The sequence below is a fragment of the Doryrhamphus excisus genome, chromosome 22 (genome assembly GCF_030265055.1).
Source record: "Doryrhamphus excisus isolate RoL2022-K1 chromosome 22, RoL_Dexc_1.0, whole genome shotgun sequence".
NCBI classification, from domain to species: domain Eukaryota; kingdom Metazoa; phylum Chordata; class Actinopteri; order Syngnathiformes; family Syngnathidae; genus Doryrhamphus; species Doryrhamphus excisus.
The window spans coordinates 13,179,009-13,195,498 of record NC_080487.1 but is presented as its reverse complement, the minus strand read 5'-3'; the positions used below and the strand labels follow the sequence as shown (position 1 = coordinate 13,195,498).

At 40.7% G+C, this 16,490-nt stretch overlaps 1 protein-coding gene across 2 annotated transcripts in view; it reads left to right on the top strand.

The window, feature by feature from the left end:
• LOC131109868 (zinc finger MIZ domain-containing protein 1-like) overlaps positions 1 to 16,490 on the top strand; it is a 128,878-nt gene that overhangs the window by 16,205 nt on the left and 96,183 nt on the right. For both annotated transcript variants that reach the window (XM_058062314.1, XM_058062315.1), the window contains exon 3: positions 3,987 to 4,963. The gene's annotated coding sequence lies outside the window, so the exon portion shown is untranslated. The remainder of the gene's footprint in view (positions 1 to 3,986; positions 4,964 to 16,490) is intronic.

The following is a 16,490-nucleotide window of genomic DNA, read 5'->3' as shown; positions in this document are numbered from 1 at the left end:
CACGCTTGTCCGTGTGTTTGTTACGTCGTGTATCTCTACTATACAACTCTGAGAAATAAATGCATTGCATGATCACAAGTATCTAACTTTGGCACGTGATCCAAAATGGCGGCGTAAACAAAACCGGATGGTGTTTTGGACGCCGAACAAGTGGGCGAACACCATCCCATGCAAAATTTTAGCAAAGATTTTGGATGTTAACCAAAAAATGCGGTAATGGATGTTAACCAAGGTACCACTGTAATCAGTGGTATCACTCAAGATTGAAAAGACAAATCATTTAATTAATAAATCATATAATGAATAAATACGCATCAGCATGGTCTTATGGTCGTGCAGCAAGTACAAGCGCCAATGGACTTCCAAATACAGCGTTGCCTTGGTTAACATCATTAATCCATTCCAGATGGTCTGACTTAAACCAAAATGGACTCTAACCAAAGCAAATTGAACTGAACATTTATCATCACTTTTACCGAGTTTTTCAGGGGGGGAAAAAAACCCACAAACCCATCAAAATTGAAGCAAAAATTTTGGATGTTAACCAAAAAAATACGCTAACCGGGACTGCGACCAGTCCAGGGTGTCCCCCACCTCTCGCCCAAAGACAGCTGGGATAGGCTCCAGCATAGGATAAGCGGCATAGAAAACGGATGGATGGATAGATGGACGGTCTTAGGGTCATCTAACTCCATTAGACGGAACCCCAGCTTGTCTTGAAAACAAAACCGTTGTTTGTTTTCCAACCCGGAAAGCAACATCTACCTGACAATTCAGTTGTTCAAGGTTCTACTCGGTGAAGTGAGAGCTCAGAGTCCCTCCCCCATATGCGGCCGTAATGCAAACCAGCAGGCCGAAATAAACTCTGGGGACCGCGCGAGTCCGACAGCATCACTTGTTGTGGGTTTATGAGTCGGCGGCAAACACATTTGTACTGGAGGTTGGCTGTTTGCAGAGGATGTGGACCGGTCTCTGGAGCCCCCTGCACTTGTTCATTCATAAATCAGCTGGCAGGCTTAAATGAAAACAAGGACAGCAGCAGCTCTCCATTTTGCTCGGTGCTCTTTTATTGCAACATTTGTTTTTGTTTTTTAATATGCTAAAAAAAAAATGGTGGGACGCCAAATGGCTATACCAGTAAAACAACACAATTACCTAAGTGTGATTTTAAATGTCCAGGCAATGGACCTTTGAACAGCCACTTGTTGCTAGGCAGAGTTCATACAGTTCAATGGGAAAATGCTCCATAGGTCAATGAAATAATTTGCAGGCACCTTGCTGTGATTTTAAAGGAACAGGAAGTAGGAAAAGAATAAAGAAAATATGCCAAAATATAGCACTATAATTTGTCCCATTGTACTGCAACTTAATTCTCATTATTATTTGCATTAATTTAATTAATTTTCTTATAATATTGCAACTTTATTTTTGTCCAATTACATTGTTATTCTTGTAATATTACTACTTTATTATGGGAAAATTGCCCCTTGTTTCATGTAAAATTATGCTCGTAATTAACATGATAATGATATATTATACTGCAATGCTACAACTTCCATTTTCACAATACATAATTCATAATTATGAATGTATTTTTGTAAATTAATTATTATTATTTTTAAATACAATATCCCACAATTCACAATTTTCCCAGAATAATGCAACATAATACTATGGCTTTTCTCTGAGAAAATAAATAATTTCTTCAAATGACAGCATTTTCTTATAAATTAATAATAATAATAATCATAATAAATTCATTTATTTATCAAGTTTTCTCTTGTAAGGGTTTCTTGTAATATTGCAAATTTAGTCAAGTGAATTTATGACTTAATTCTCATAATTTAGTTGACTTTTTCCTCACCATATTGGAGTTTATTTTTTACGTCCTCATAACGTAGCTTTATTTTGGTGTAAAATTGTCGTGAAATTGTTTCTTTTTAATAAAATTATGACTTTTGTCTTGCAATCTTACAAGATTGTTCCTCGGGAGTTGGGATCTTTTTCTTGCAAAAATACAAAAGAGCACTGTAATGTGCATGCCAGGCCAGTAGTTGGCGACGTTACACATTGAATAACTTTGTCGTGTAGCTATAGCAGACAAACTTATTGATGAACTTTAACCTCTGCATTGCATATAAAACATACTGTAAAGAAAAAATGCACCACAAAAAACAAAACAAAACAAAAAAAGTACATCAGGTGAAAGTGAAGTTCTTTCCCTGACTCAGTTTTTCTTGACCCACTTGCGATACGGAGACACCCCCCCCCCCTCCACATAGTATGTTTGGATCCTCAGGCTGCCGTGAATCATCTCGTCTGGAGACAGTCTGTGTGATCACATTCAGCATATTGCTCAGCAGTCAAAATGGCGCTAATCTTAAAAGCGAGGCTTACTGCCGGAAGAATCTTCCAGCGCTGATCAAATTGATCATCAGAAACTGATCCACGTGCAGCCGCTTTGTTTCTCCAGCCAGACGATCCGGGGGATGGCTCACAACAAGCACAAGCCCGAAATCAATGCTTCCTGTCACCTTTTAGCAGGACAAATGGCGCCTATTGTTCCAGGGCCTTTTTTTTTCCCTCCCCCTGACTTTTAGACAGCTGGGGTAGACACACGGGTCGAGAGGGGGCTCGCAGGGGCTCCAAACACACAAGTCTAGCCAACCCCCCCCCCCTTCCCAATTTAAAGTCAATCACAGCAACACAGCCTGGTTTGTAACTTTGATTGCCTCTAAATGGGCCACACTGCATGCATGCATGTGTGTGTGCATGTGTGTGTGTGTGTGCATGATGCCGCTTGGCATAGTCACGGCTCCTTGACGTCAATGCCCAATGCCCGTTTGCCTCGACTGCCGCCGATGCCTGTGCTGCTCTCAAACATGTCTTTGTTATTCAGAGCTTTCCATCAGAGAGCGGCCGCCCGCAAAACATGGAGGCTGGCTGGCGCTGTCCGCGACAGACGGGGGGGTTGGGGGCGGGCGGACATGACATGCGTTGCGACGTTGCGGTGATCCATGAAGTCGTCATCGTTTGCTTCCATCTTTCCGCTGAAGGTCGGAGGTCACGGTTCGCCTGTAGCACCGGTTTGTAGTTCTCATAGCGTTTGTTGTTCCATGTGGTGATGTCATCAATCCATTTGCGTCGTTGTCTACCTCAAAGAATTATGATGCAATTATGTATTTCTATCGCTTTATAGTTACAATATGTGGAGATATTTTTCTTGACAATACAGATACATGAAAACCATGTATCTCCAACAATATCATCACAAATAACGTATGTTTTAACCTTATTTTAGCACATATGTCCATTGAGAACGCACTTTCATTTACAGTAATGTCCAACTATGCTTATTAGATAATTATTAAAATGATTAAAACATTATCATAGCATAAAACTGAGTATCTCCAGTGTAAACACAAATCCTTCTAAACACTGAACAATCCCCTCCCGACGTAAACAGCTTGAATTGGCGATAAACAAACAAACAAAAGTTGGCTGAATCTCATCTTACAGAGCATGAATGGATGCTAGCAAGGGTTAGCTTAGTTTAGCATGCTCGTGTGGTTATACGTATATGGATTCTGAGTGAAAAAAAAATACGAGAAGCATGTTTATTCACGGCTAAGATGAGTTGCGTTCAAAAATACACATTTTCCACATACACAGAACCCACGTCTGTGATCGTCCTTCAAAATAAGAGCGCCATTTGCCCCATGTTTACAGCACGTAAACAAAAGTGTCATGAAAAATATTTTATTTTAACTTATACAGTTGCAAATACGCTTTATAATTTGACACAAGTGTATTTAAATAACGGCTTAAGGTTGGTCGATTTTTATGCAAGAATATGCTGAATTTCAATTGTATATCATTTTATATATTCCAAAAATATTGTGATATATACTAAGCTCCATATCACCCAACCCTATTGTCCGTGTCATAAAATGACATATTATAGCAATATTTCCTGTGTCCACCAGAAGGAGCCCAGAGTCCAGAAGGAGGCTGACGTCATTGCAGCGCCCAGACAGCCATAACCAATGAAATGCTGAGACAAAATGCATTATGGGGAAAACTTGCAGTGGTACTTGAATTGAATATTTCTTAGCTACCTTTTGAGTGTTAAGTTGGTGCATGATGAGTTAAGCGTTCTACGTAAGATGAGTCAGAATGTCGTATTGAGTAATGACCTCCAATTGAGTGCATGACATAATCAGTTCACAGTTCCACATGTCCGAAAGGAGTAGGAAGAAGCAAAGCTTACAAATTATTAGTTTGGGTTCCAATGCTTTATTAAAAATGTTACAGTGTGACTTTGCGGCAATTGCCTGGTGGTTTGCACGTTTAAACGTTTTCTAGGGTAGAAATACCAATTTTGATTCTCATCATATTAATATCACATTAATTATAGGCCTATTTAATAACATTTAATTTCCCCATCACATATGGCGTCGCTGCTACTGGAACCTTAATTTCCCTGTGGACACAGCCTGAGGTATCAATAAAGTTTTATTTCATCTAATCTTGTTAGCTAATAGCCAGTTAGCTATTTAGTTAGCTATATGCGTAAATAACATTTAAAATATAAAAAGGTATACACCATATAGAAGATAAAAACAGTGTTATTTTCATTAGCTCCTAAGAGAGTGGACACTTGAACGCGGGAACATAAACGAGCAGTCAGTCCGGTTCCACTCGGCGTCGCCATACCCAGAAAGAGCCTGGCGGGCCCGGCCATGTTTTGTTTGCAGCCGCGGAGCCCGAGTCCCAGTCACAGTCAGTAATAGAATAGCCGATGTAATTTGACACTTCAACTTACTGCGCTCCGCCGGAGTCTGTCCACTTACTCGCTCGCTGACGTCGAGCCGTTCGCGGGGACAATATTTAAAAACAACAAGAGGCGACAATTAGCCGAGGACTTTCTCCGCTTTCCCCCCACCCCCCTCCTCCCAAGCCGGTGAGTAGGCGCGAACTTAACCGACACTCGCTACCAGCGAGGCGGCTCGAAAGGCTCCCTCGTCTCGGTGTGGGCTTTTCTATGTTGTGGTCGTTCCCCCCCAAGACTTGGGCTCGGATTGTTTCCGACCTCCAACAATAGAGCGTCGGAACCGGCAGCGAGCGAGACATGAGGGTGCCGAGCTGAAAGTGTTTTATAGCCTGACGCGGTTCTCCTTGCAACCGGGGAGCTGATCGCTTCCCCCGGGGAGGAGTGCATATGCTCGGTTACTGTGGCGGTGGAGCTCCGTGCTACAGGGGGCTTAGATGCTGCTTGCATTCGGCGTGTGGAATTAATCACGCCACCGTGTGTGAATAATCTCCGGGCACCCATTTAGCATCTACTAATCACACCTTTTTTGTGTTATTTATTTTTTTGAACGAAGATGCATGCATGCATGCTGCAGGATTGAACCGGGAAATACTCAATAGTGGGCACTGCGGTGCACAATGTTTTCATATTAATATCTATTTCACAACTCTATTATATAGCAGAGATGAGAGCACTTGAGAATGCTTTTTTAAGTGTTTCTGTGTAAATATGTGTCAAGCATGGTTAATATAGAAAAGCTGTGTCGTCCATGTGCAACCAGGACTGCTTTTAAGTGGTTTTTTCTGCAGGTTGCACACATCTGCAGGCATCCCTGCAGAGATCTGTTGTCATGCTGCATCCCGAGCTTGTTGTGATTAGAGGTGGTGGTCATGTACACCATGCTTGTTTACACATGTGTCATGTCACCCCGCGGTTGCCACCCATTCTCCTGGCTTCCCGGCGTCCGCACCTGCCCGCCTCCCGCTTTCACGACACGGTCAAACTTGCAGTGGCTTTATTGTAAAAAAAAATATATATACGAGATGTTGGAGACGGAGGTTTCCTCTTTTGAGCTCCTGAGCCAACCGTGGGGGCAGACCCCACCAGGCTTGACCTTCTTCTATTCAAGTGTTGGATGTGGAAACACCAGCCGTCCCAACAAAAGGCACATTGACGAGGAGATCTGCAACGCAGCACGTGCTTGTCTGGTGGGGGGGGGGACTGTTCATTAACTTCCTGCTCGACTCCGCTGGCAGCGTTGCAAAAACACACCAGCTGCAACACTGGTAACCTCTGATTGGGGAATAATGGTGATGCTCTGTTCCAGGGTCAAACCGTGGCCACCGTACAATGTTTTAAGCAGCATGTAAACATTGGGCGCTGTCCATCCATCCATCCGTTTTGTATACAGCTTATCCTCACTTGGGTTGTGGGGGTATGCTGGAGCCTATCCCAGCTGTCTTTGGGCGAGAGGCGGGGTACACCCGGGGCTTGTTGCCAGCCAATCACAAGGCACATATAGACAAACATTCACATTCATATTCATAGACTATTTGGAGTCGCCAATGAACCTAACATGCATGTTTTTGGAATGTGGGAGGAAACCGGAAACTCCACACAGATATGCCGAAGCGGCGAAATGCTAAGTTGCTAACCACTCATCCACCTTGTGATCCGTGAGCTGTCCAACAAGCGTCACAGAAAGATACCTCGCTCTGTTTTCTTGAGCGCCGAAGTTCGCATTTCCCATTCAATGTCGTCATTGTAGCAATTTGTCCTGGGAATTCTGCTCGGAGCTCCTCCAAAAAAAAGAGCTCCTCCGCTGGTTTTGCGGTCTGAGCCCATGTGAGCTTTGTGTAGGTTCCTGTCTCACGGGATGAATCACGCGTCTGCAGCGTGGTTTTGGCTGCATCCACAAAAGTGTGTCAAAGGAAGTTCTAGCGCTTTGACGGAACATCCCGGCATGGCGCTGTTCCATTCCGTAATAGCTGGGAATGTGTTGTTATACACTAGGAAGATGTCACCTTCAGGTGCCAAATCTAACTGTGGGGAAATCCTACAGACACCACATTCTGCTGCTAATTGACTTTTTAGGATTGATTATGGGGTCGCTTTCATGCGTGAGGATCCACAGTGCTTGTTGCGAAATCATTTGAAAAGAACATTTGATCACAACAATCGATCAATTAATCTGAGAGATTAAAAAAAAATGATATCAATTGCTGGTGTTCAGACCATACAAGGAAGTGATTTCTGTTTATTAGACTGATTAGTCTGATGTGATTTATGGGTAACTCAAACATTTACTGACAATAAGAAATAAGCTTCAAATTGAGTCATTTTTAAGTCATTTCGACCATAAACAATCATTTTGATTCAGTGTGCTAACTGAATTATGTCAGTAATTGGTGGTAAAATAATGAAATGTAACATTTATTCGATTTCTAAAAGCATACAACCATCCGAATAATCGTTAAAGACCAAATATGACTAGCTTGTTTGTGTGTTTTATTGGTTGGAATCAACCATTGGTGGCTGTGGTGTCAAATGCAATAATTACTGGAGTTTAAGAAATATTTATTTATGTTTTCCATACACAAACCTTTTGTTTTTAGTTTCGCTTTGTAGTCGTCTGGTAAAAAAAACAAGTTAGAGTTCAAATTGAGTCATTTTTCAGGCTTTTTTTTTACATGTTGTATGAATCATTAAGTGGAAAAAAAGTACCAATGACTCAAGTTCATGATGCATTTTGGACGCTTTGTCAGAGAGTACAACCACCGGATTTAAGTGCGGCTGTTGTGATTAACGGGTGTTGTCAATATTTTGTGGTTAGGTGGTAAAACAAATAAGTTACTCAACTTCAAATTGGGTCAGTGGGAGAAATTAGCAATTTTTCAAATTCGTGGTGCATTTTTGGCACTTTGTAAGATAATACAACGAACTGATTAATCGTGATTATTTTGATTAATGGGTAAAGTCAATATTTTATGGTTATGTGGTTAAAAAAATGGATTCATATTGATCAGTTAAGTAGAAACAAAGTAGCAATTACCCAAGTTCATGATGCTTATTTGGCACTTTGTTAGACCAAACAATCGACTGATGAATCGTGACTTTTGCGATTAGAAAGAGCTTTTTTTCATTATTAATAATACATACATTTTCTACCGCTTATCCATGATTATGATTGGTAAAGAATCCGATCGGCAAGACTAGCTCTGTCACTGCTGGTCGATAATTGTGCTACAAAACATCATCGATCTTCAATATCCTCATAACCAACATTTTTTTCGACGTATTTTTTCAATCATTTTAATCATTGAGAGGTGTCAATCACGTTTGCGCCGCTATTGTACCGTGTACACGTGTGCGACATTAGCTCGACACTATCTGCTTTGGTGTGGGCGCACCATTTTTGTACTCTTTGTTTATATTTGCCGACCAAACGCCTTAGCCTCCGAGTCTTTCCCCGGAAGCCCGAGCTATCGCGTTGTTTGTGAGACATCGCCAACTGATTGCTTATCTCGCGATATCCGGTGCATCGAAAGATTTATGGATGATTTGTATCGATACAGGAGGCTTGCACAGACGCATCAGAATCGTTCCTTCGTTTAACCGGATATCCAGACTTTATTGTTAACAACCTCAATGATCAGAGTCAGTAATTGGTGCAGAAATGTACCAATTATGTAACAATGCCGCATTTTTGACACACAACCAAAGTCAATGGTTGGTGTTGACGTGCAGCAAAAAATAACAACGTGTCAATTTCACCTTTGACTCATTCACTCAGGGGTAATATTCATCTTTTCCTGCCACCGAACCGGACTACTGGGCTTGATACGTTAAACAGGTGGGCGCTAACGTTTGTAGCGACCCCTCCAAGTCGCTTGCAAAGAGTGTGTAATTTTTTTTTTTTTCTTCCCCGGAAGCTACTCCAAGGTTTTATTGTCAGACCCTTCAAGATTTCACAGCAAAAAAAAAAAATGTCAGCGTGTGAATAAATCCACAGAGCAGAAGGAAAGTGTGCCTTTCTTGACGGTGATTTATCTCCTGACGGCGTGGATACATCTTGCATGTGTGTGTACATCTTGGTTGTATTTGGCATGTGTGTGTGTGTGTGTGTGTGTGTGTGTGTGTGGAATGACTTGTAAGCCTGCAGGGCTGCCATGTGCTGAGAGGGCTTCCACGATGGATGGTCAGACGCTGTCGTCTTGGCTGTCGACTGTTAATATGAGGCTTCTATTTTGACAACACGGGTCAGGAAATGGGAATCTGCAGCAGCGGCGGCGGTGGCGGCGGTGCGGGAGGGAAGGAGGGAGGGGTAGGTGTCGGGAGTGTCGCCAGACCACACATCATTTAATCACGTTAGAGTATGCAACCGGTCCCTGCTTATTTTGGGTCATGTCGATGATAGCGGTTGTACAGAGTGTTACACAAAAGAGCGCTCTAGACTAAGTAAGACTAAGTAGCGTTAGACGTTCGCATTCAAAATCCACATCATTTTTAAGACGGGAGCTGCAACAATGAACCGGACTATATATTTTACATAATTCAAACAATCCACCTGGAATTATTATATCTGTAAAATGTAGCAATTTGCTATAACAGCAGACCACATTAATTAACCTAATTGATTAAAAAAAGCTACCTTAACCATCAAAAGGTTAGCACAAGCCTTGTATGTTAAGTTTCAATGCAATATTTTAAAAAGAACGGACGGGCCGTATTTAAACACTCGGCGGGCCGGATGTGGCCCCCGGGCCGCAGTTTGCCACCCCTAATCTAAGGCCTAACCGATTATTCCATTAACTGAAACAACAAACGTCGAGTTATACTCGTGTAAAGATTGCCATAGGGGTGCTATTTCATGTTTAGAGGTCTCTTATACTCTTAAGTTTGTACTTTGACGCAGCATTTTATGTGTATGTAGCTTTAATGCAAATGAGCAACAAACGTCTAGTTATACTCGTGTAAAGATTGCCATAGGGGTGCTATTTCATGTGTAGAGGTCTCTCATACTCTAAGTTTGTACTCTTAACACAGCATTTTGTGTGTATGTAGCTTTAATGCAAATGAGCAACAAACGTCTAGTTATACTCGTGTAAAGATTGCCATAGGGGTGCTATTTCATGTTTGGAGGTCTCTTATACTCTTTTAAGTTTGTACTGTAACACAGCATTTTATGTGTATGTAGCTTTAATGCAAATGAGCAACAAACGTCTAGTTATACTCGTGTAAAGATTGCCATAGGGGTGCTATTTTATGTGTGGAGGTCTCTAATACTCTTTAAGTTTGTACTCTAACACACCATTTTATTTGTATGTAGCTTTAATGTAAATGAGCAACAGACGTCTAGTTATACTTGTGTAAAGATTGTCATAGGGGTGCTATTTCATGTTTGGAGGTCTCTTATACTCTTTTAAGTTTGTACTCTTAACACACCATTTTATGTGTATGTAGCTTTAATGCAAATGAGCAACAAACGTCTAGTTATACTCATGTAAAGATTGCCATAGGGGTGCTATTTCATGTGTAGAGGTCTCTTATACTCTTAAGTTTGTACTGTAACACAGCATTTTATGTGTATGTAGCTTTAATGCAAATGAGCAACAAACGTCTAGTTATACTCATGTAAAGATTGCCACAGGGGTGCTATTTCATGTGTAGAGGTCTCTTATACTCTTTTAAGTTTGTACTTTGACGCAGCATTTTATGTGTATGTAGCTTTAATGCAAATGAGCAACAAACGTCTAGTTATACTCGTGTAACGATTGCCATAGGGGTGCTATTTCATGTGTAGAGGTCTCTTATACTCTTTTAAGTTAGTACTCTAACACAGCATTTTATGTGTATGTAGCTTTAATGCAAATGAGCAACAAACGTCTAGTTATACTCATGTAAAGATTGCCATAGGGGTGCTATTTCATGTTTAGAGGTCTCTTATACACTTTTAAGTTTGTACTGTAACACAGCATTTTATGTGTATGTAGCTTTAATGCAAATGAGCAACAAACGTCTAGTTATACTCGTGTAAAGATTGCCATAGGGGTGCTATTTCATGTTTAGAGGTCTCTTATACTCTTTTAAGTTTGTACTTTGACGCAGCATTTTATGTGTATGTAGCTTTAATGCAAATGAGCAACAAACGTCTAGTTATACTTGTGTAAAGATTGCCATAGGGGTGCTATTTCATGTTTAGAGGTCTCTTATACTCTTTTAAGTTTGTACTCTAACACACCAATTTATGTGTATTTAGCTTTAATGCAAATGAGCAACAAACGTCTAGTTATACTCGTGTAAAGATTGCCATAGGGGTGCTATTTCATGTTTAGAGGTCTCTTATACTCTTTTAAGTTTGTACTTTGACGCAGCATTTTATGTGTATGTAGCTTTAATGCAAATGAGCAACAAACGTCTAGTTATACTCGTGTAAAGATTGCCATAGGGGTGCTATTTCATGTTTGGAGGTCTCTTATACTCTTTTAAGTTTGTACTTTGACGCAGCATTTTATGTGTATGTAGCTTTAATGCAAATGAGCAACAAACGTCTAGTTATACTCAAGTAAAGATTGCCATAGGGGTGCTATTTCATGTGTAGAGGTCTCTTATACTCTTTAAGTTTGTACTGTAACACAGCATTTTATGTGTATGTAGCTTTAATGCAAATGAGCAACAAACGTCTAGTTATACTGGTGTAAAGATTGCCATAGGGGTGCTATTTCATGTGTAGAGGTCTCTTATACTCTTTTAAGTTTGTACTCTTAACACAGCATTTTATGTGTATGTAGCTTTAATGCAAATGAGCAACAAACGTCTAGTTATACTCATGTAAATATTGCCATAGGGGTGCTATTTCATGTTTAGAGGTCTCTTATACTCTTAAGTTTGTACTCTAACACAGCATTTTATGTGTATGTAGCTTTAATGCAAATGAGCAACAAACGTCTAGTTATACTCGTGTAAAGATTGCCATAGGGGTGCTATTTCATGTTTAGAGGTCTCTTATACTCTTTAAGTTAGTACTCTAACACAGCATTTTATGTGTATGTAGCTTTAATGCAAATGAGCAACAAACGTCTAGTTATACTCGTGTAAAGATTGCCATAGGGGTGCTATTTCATGTTTAGAGGTCTCTTATACTCTTTAAGTTTGTACTGTAACACAGCATTTTATATGTATGTAGCTTTAATGCAAATGAGCAACAAACGTCTAGTTATACCCGTGTAAAGATTGCCATAGGGGTGCTATTTCATGTTTGGAGGTCTCTTATACTACACCACAATAAACGAGGGATTACTGGACATCAGTCAGGCAACTCGGGGCAAGGACGGCTGAGAACTGACTTGCCCAATAGCAGGGACAAAGTCACTCACAGGAAATTGGACTCTCACATGTTTTTTTAATATTAATTAAAATTACAAAAAGTAACGTTTTGCGCCATAATACCAACAAATTCACTTTCTAACCCAAGTCTTCAAAGTTGAGTCCGTACGGATATTAGCATTTGATTTAAACACGGTCCTTTTTCCTTCTTAATCCCACTGTTGACTTGCCGGCTAAATCCCGAGTGTGTTATTTTTTTTTTTGCTCTTTTTAAAGGGAGCCCCCCTTTTTTTTTTTTTTTTTGCCGCATAATCTTACTTAATCTAATCTATCCCCCTCCATAATGGAGCGGCAATGATGTGACTCTATAGAAGGGGAGCTTTAGCCTATCCATACCACACGGACTAGTGTGCCGGTCACTTGTGCCAAACCCCTGCGGCAAAAGCTCTTGTGAAAATGCAAGTGACCTCTGCGACCTCTTGTTAGTCCCGACAATGGAGATGCCTCCTCGTACAGCTGCAGCCGGGCCGACGTCAGATAACAACAGATAACACACACATAATATTATAATAATATTACGGAACTACTGGTAGTTTGCTAGTTTTATTTTTTTACTGTTTAAAATGATTAAAATGTTTATTGATGTAAGCGCTAAGTAACTATTAGGACTCAAGGAGATCATATGAGGACGCATGTTTGACTGGTTAAGCTAATTAGCAGCACACCGCTTCCTTGTTTACTTCTCAATTGCAAAGATTTGGCTTCTTTTCACATTTGGATTGTTTGGTTTAAACTAGGCGGCACGGTGGTCTAGTGGTTAGCGCGCAGACCTCACAGCTTAGGAGACCAGGGTTCAATTCCACCCTCGGCCATCTCTGTGTGGAGTTTGCATGTTCCAAAAACATGCTAGGTTAATTTGTGATGTCCATAGGTATGAATGTGAGTGTGAATGGTTGTTTGTCTATATGTGCGTTGTGATTGGCTGGCGACCAGTCCAGGGTGTACCCCCGCCTCTCGCCAGCTGGGATAGGCTCCAGCACCCCCCCACGACCCTCGTGAGGAAAAAGCAGTAGAAAATGAATGAAAACTACTAATATGTTTTAAGTTTTGGAATTTGGAAAAACATGCTTTGGAACTTTGGGAAATTTAGCTCAAATTTGAAAACAAAAACAAGATGGTCTGCACGGTGGATGAGTGGTTATCACACAGGCCTCACAGCTAGGCGACCCGTGTTCAATTCCATGTATGCGTGGGTTTTCACCGGGTACTCCGGTTTCCTCCCACATTCCAAAAAAAACATGCTAGGTTAATTAGCCACTCCAAATTGTCCATAGGTATGAATGTGAGTGTGAATGGTTGTTTGTCTATATGTGCCCTGTGATTGGCTGGCCACCAGTCCAGGGTGTACCCTGCCTCTCGCCCGAAGACAGCTGGGATAGGCTCCAGCAACCCCGCGAATGAATGGTTTAAACGACTAATATGTTTTAAGTTTTAGGCCAATTTGGAAAAACATGCTTTGGAACTTTGGAAAATGTAGCTCAAATTTGAAAACAAGATGGTCTGCACGGTGGTAGAGTGGTTAGCACGCAGGCCTCACAGCTTGGAGACCTGTGTTCAATTCCATCCTCGGTCATCTCTGCGTGGAGTTTGTATGCGTGGGTTTTCTCCGGGTACTCCGGTTTCCTCCCACATTCCAAAAAAAACATGCTAGGTTAATTAGCGACTCCCAAATTGTCCATAGGTATGAATGTGAGTGTGAATGGTCGTTTGTCTATATGTGCCCTGTGATTGGCTGGCCACCAGTCCAGGGTGTACCCCGCCTCTTGCCCAAAGACAGCTGGGATAGGCTCCAGCACCCCATTCATTCACTGTTAAACTACTAATATGTTTTAAGTTTTAGGCCAATTTGGAAAAACATGCTTTGGAATTTTGGGAAATTTAGCTCAAATTTGAAAACAAGATGATCTGCATGGTGGGGGAGTGGTTATCACACAGGCCTCACAGCTAGGCGACCCGTGTTCAATTCCATCCTCGGTCATCTCTGCGTGGAGTTTGTATGCGTGGGTTTTTTCCGGTTTCCTTCCACATTCCAAAAACATGCTAGGTGAATTGATTGTGAGTGTGAATGGTTGTTTGCCTACATGTGACCTGTGCCACTTTTCTTTCGGAACGAGGTGTAAATTCTTTCCGTTTCCATTGCATTTGGGTCCGTGTATACGTGGCTATTGATAGAAATAAAGTTTTCATTTTTTTAATTTCTATATTAAATTTAGCCAATGAAACTATGAGTTAGCACTTTTAGCACAAAGTTACTACCGAGGTCTACATACATGGATCTGTACGTGCACAAAAGTATTGGGACACATGGCCATCCAGTAGTGAAAACGTACGACGGTATGAGGTTTACGTATGTGTCCAAATTGTCGATAACGGTTCCACCCTCCGCAGACGTAATAAAAGTAATCACGCGGAGCTAATTAAGTGGGCGATGCCCTGCGGACGTAAATACACAACCGTTTTTTTCGCCGCAGTCAGTCATATTTTAACACCCCTGCTGTTGTTGTTTAGTAAGGAGGCGTGTCCAAACACTATTTTTGGGTGTGTATTTTTTTTTGGTTTGAATGATGAGATGAAATAGTGTCCAAGTCCCAAACAAAAATGGAGGTCCCTCGTTCCTTTTCTTCTTCTGTGTGTGTGTGGAGGTTGGAATGTGAAACCTAATCTGTCCTGGCTGAAGGGTTTGGTTGTAGGGAGGCAAAAAAAAAAAAAAGGGGGGGGGGGTTTCTATTGGAGAATTATCCCTCTGAGATGCCACTTGTGGTAGTTTATGACTCTTAATGATGGCGGGGCGGGGGCAGGGCACCAAGTCACATTTCTTTGCAAACAGTCCTCATACTATACATTTTACATTTCTTTAAAAATAGCATCTGTTTCTTCTATAAATCTTCCAATGACATGATTAAATAAAAAATAATAATTCCATATTTAATATGTTATTGTAGACCAGTCCAGGGTTACAGGATTTAATTCATTCATTCTGCTGTTGGAGAACATGCAAACTCCACACACAGATTTCTATATAATCATAATTAAGCACCAAATTATGGTGGTTTTAGTATCATGTAATATGCATATGCACATAATTTAGATCAGGGGTCTCAAACATGCGGCCCGCGGGCCAAATGTGGCCCGCAGGACACTAGTTTGAGGCCCCCTGCCTTGATATGAAAGTTTAATGTTAGCGCGGCCCGCGCAATTTTGATATGGATGCTGTATGGTATCATGTACCCAGAAAAAATGATTACGTTTGATTCATGTTCATGTTAAAGGTTAAATAACTGTTAATAGTTATCCTCCCTATCCATGTGGAAGTGGTACGTTTTTGGCTATTTAAGTTTAAAGGAAATAACTCGGAGGCTACCGTTTAGGTCGCTAGCTCTCTAGTTTGCGAGTTAGCATGTGTGTCAAGACGCTGCAGTTGCGCAATATGTTGTAAATAAAAAAAAGTATAAATGTGACTATAGTCGTGTTTTGTCATGTCTACAGGGCTCTAATAATGCTTTGTTCATTTTAATATGAAAAAAATAATTTGTCTACCCACCAACTATATGTGGTTTCTTAAATTTTTATTATTTGTTGTTGTATTATTATTATTATATTTATTTATTACTGATTGATTTTCTTTATTCTTGATTTGTTTATTTATTTTTCATGTTATTTTGTGTAGAAAAATAAAAATTAAGATATTTGAGAACAGTGGAATGTTTTATCAGAGCTTTTATTGTAGAAAATTTGAATTAAATTTCTTTTTATTTTTTAATAAATGCGTTTTTATGTTTTTTTTTTTTTTTGGAAAACCTGATGCGGCCCAGTCTCACCCAGACCCTAGCTCCAGTGGCCCCCCAAGTAAATTGAGTTTGAGACCCCTGATTTTTAAATGATGTACGGAAGATTCCGTATATCGGCTAGCAGTCTTTGTTTAATATTTAGCACCTGTCAGTTACACTCTCCTCCCTAAAAAGAAAAGTTTCTCACTCTCTCCTGGAGCTGGAGGAGAAAGAAGGAAAGTGGGGGGGTTGGCGGAGTGGGAGACTGCTTCATGGGTGAAAGCCCTCTTGCATGAATATTTCATTTTGCATTTTAACCACTCATTTTTATCCTGGCGGATGTGGCTGAGAGAAGAGAGCGAGAGCGTATAGTGAGGAGTGTGCAAAGTAGGGAGATGGCGTTTTTTTTTTTTTTTTTTTCTTCTTCTTCTTCTTCATGCCTGAGAGACGACATGACGTGACACGAGCACGGAATCAAATATGTGGATTGTGTCTAGGGTGATTTTATTTTTAGCGCCCTCGCT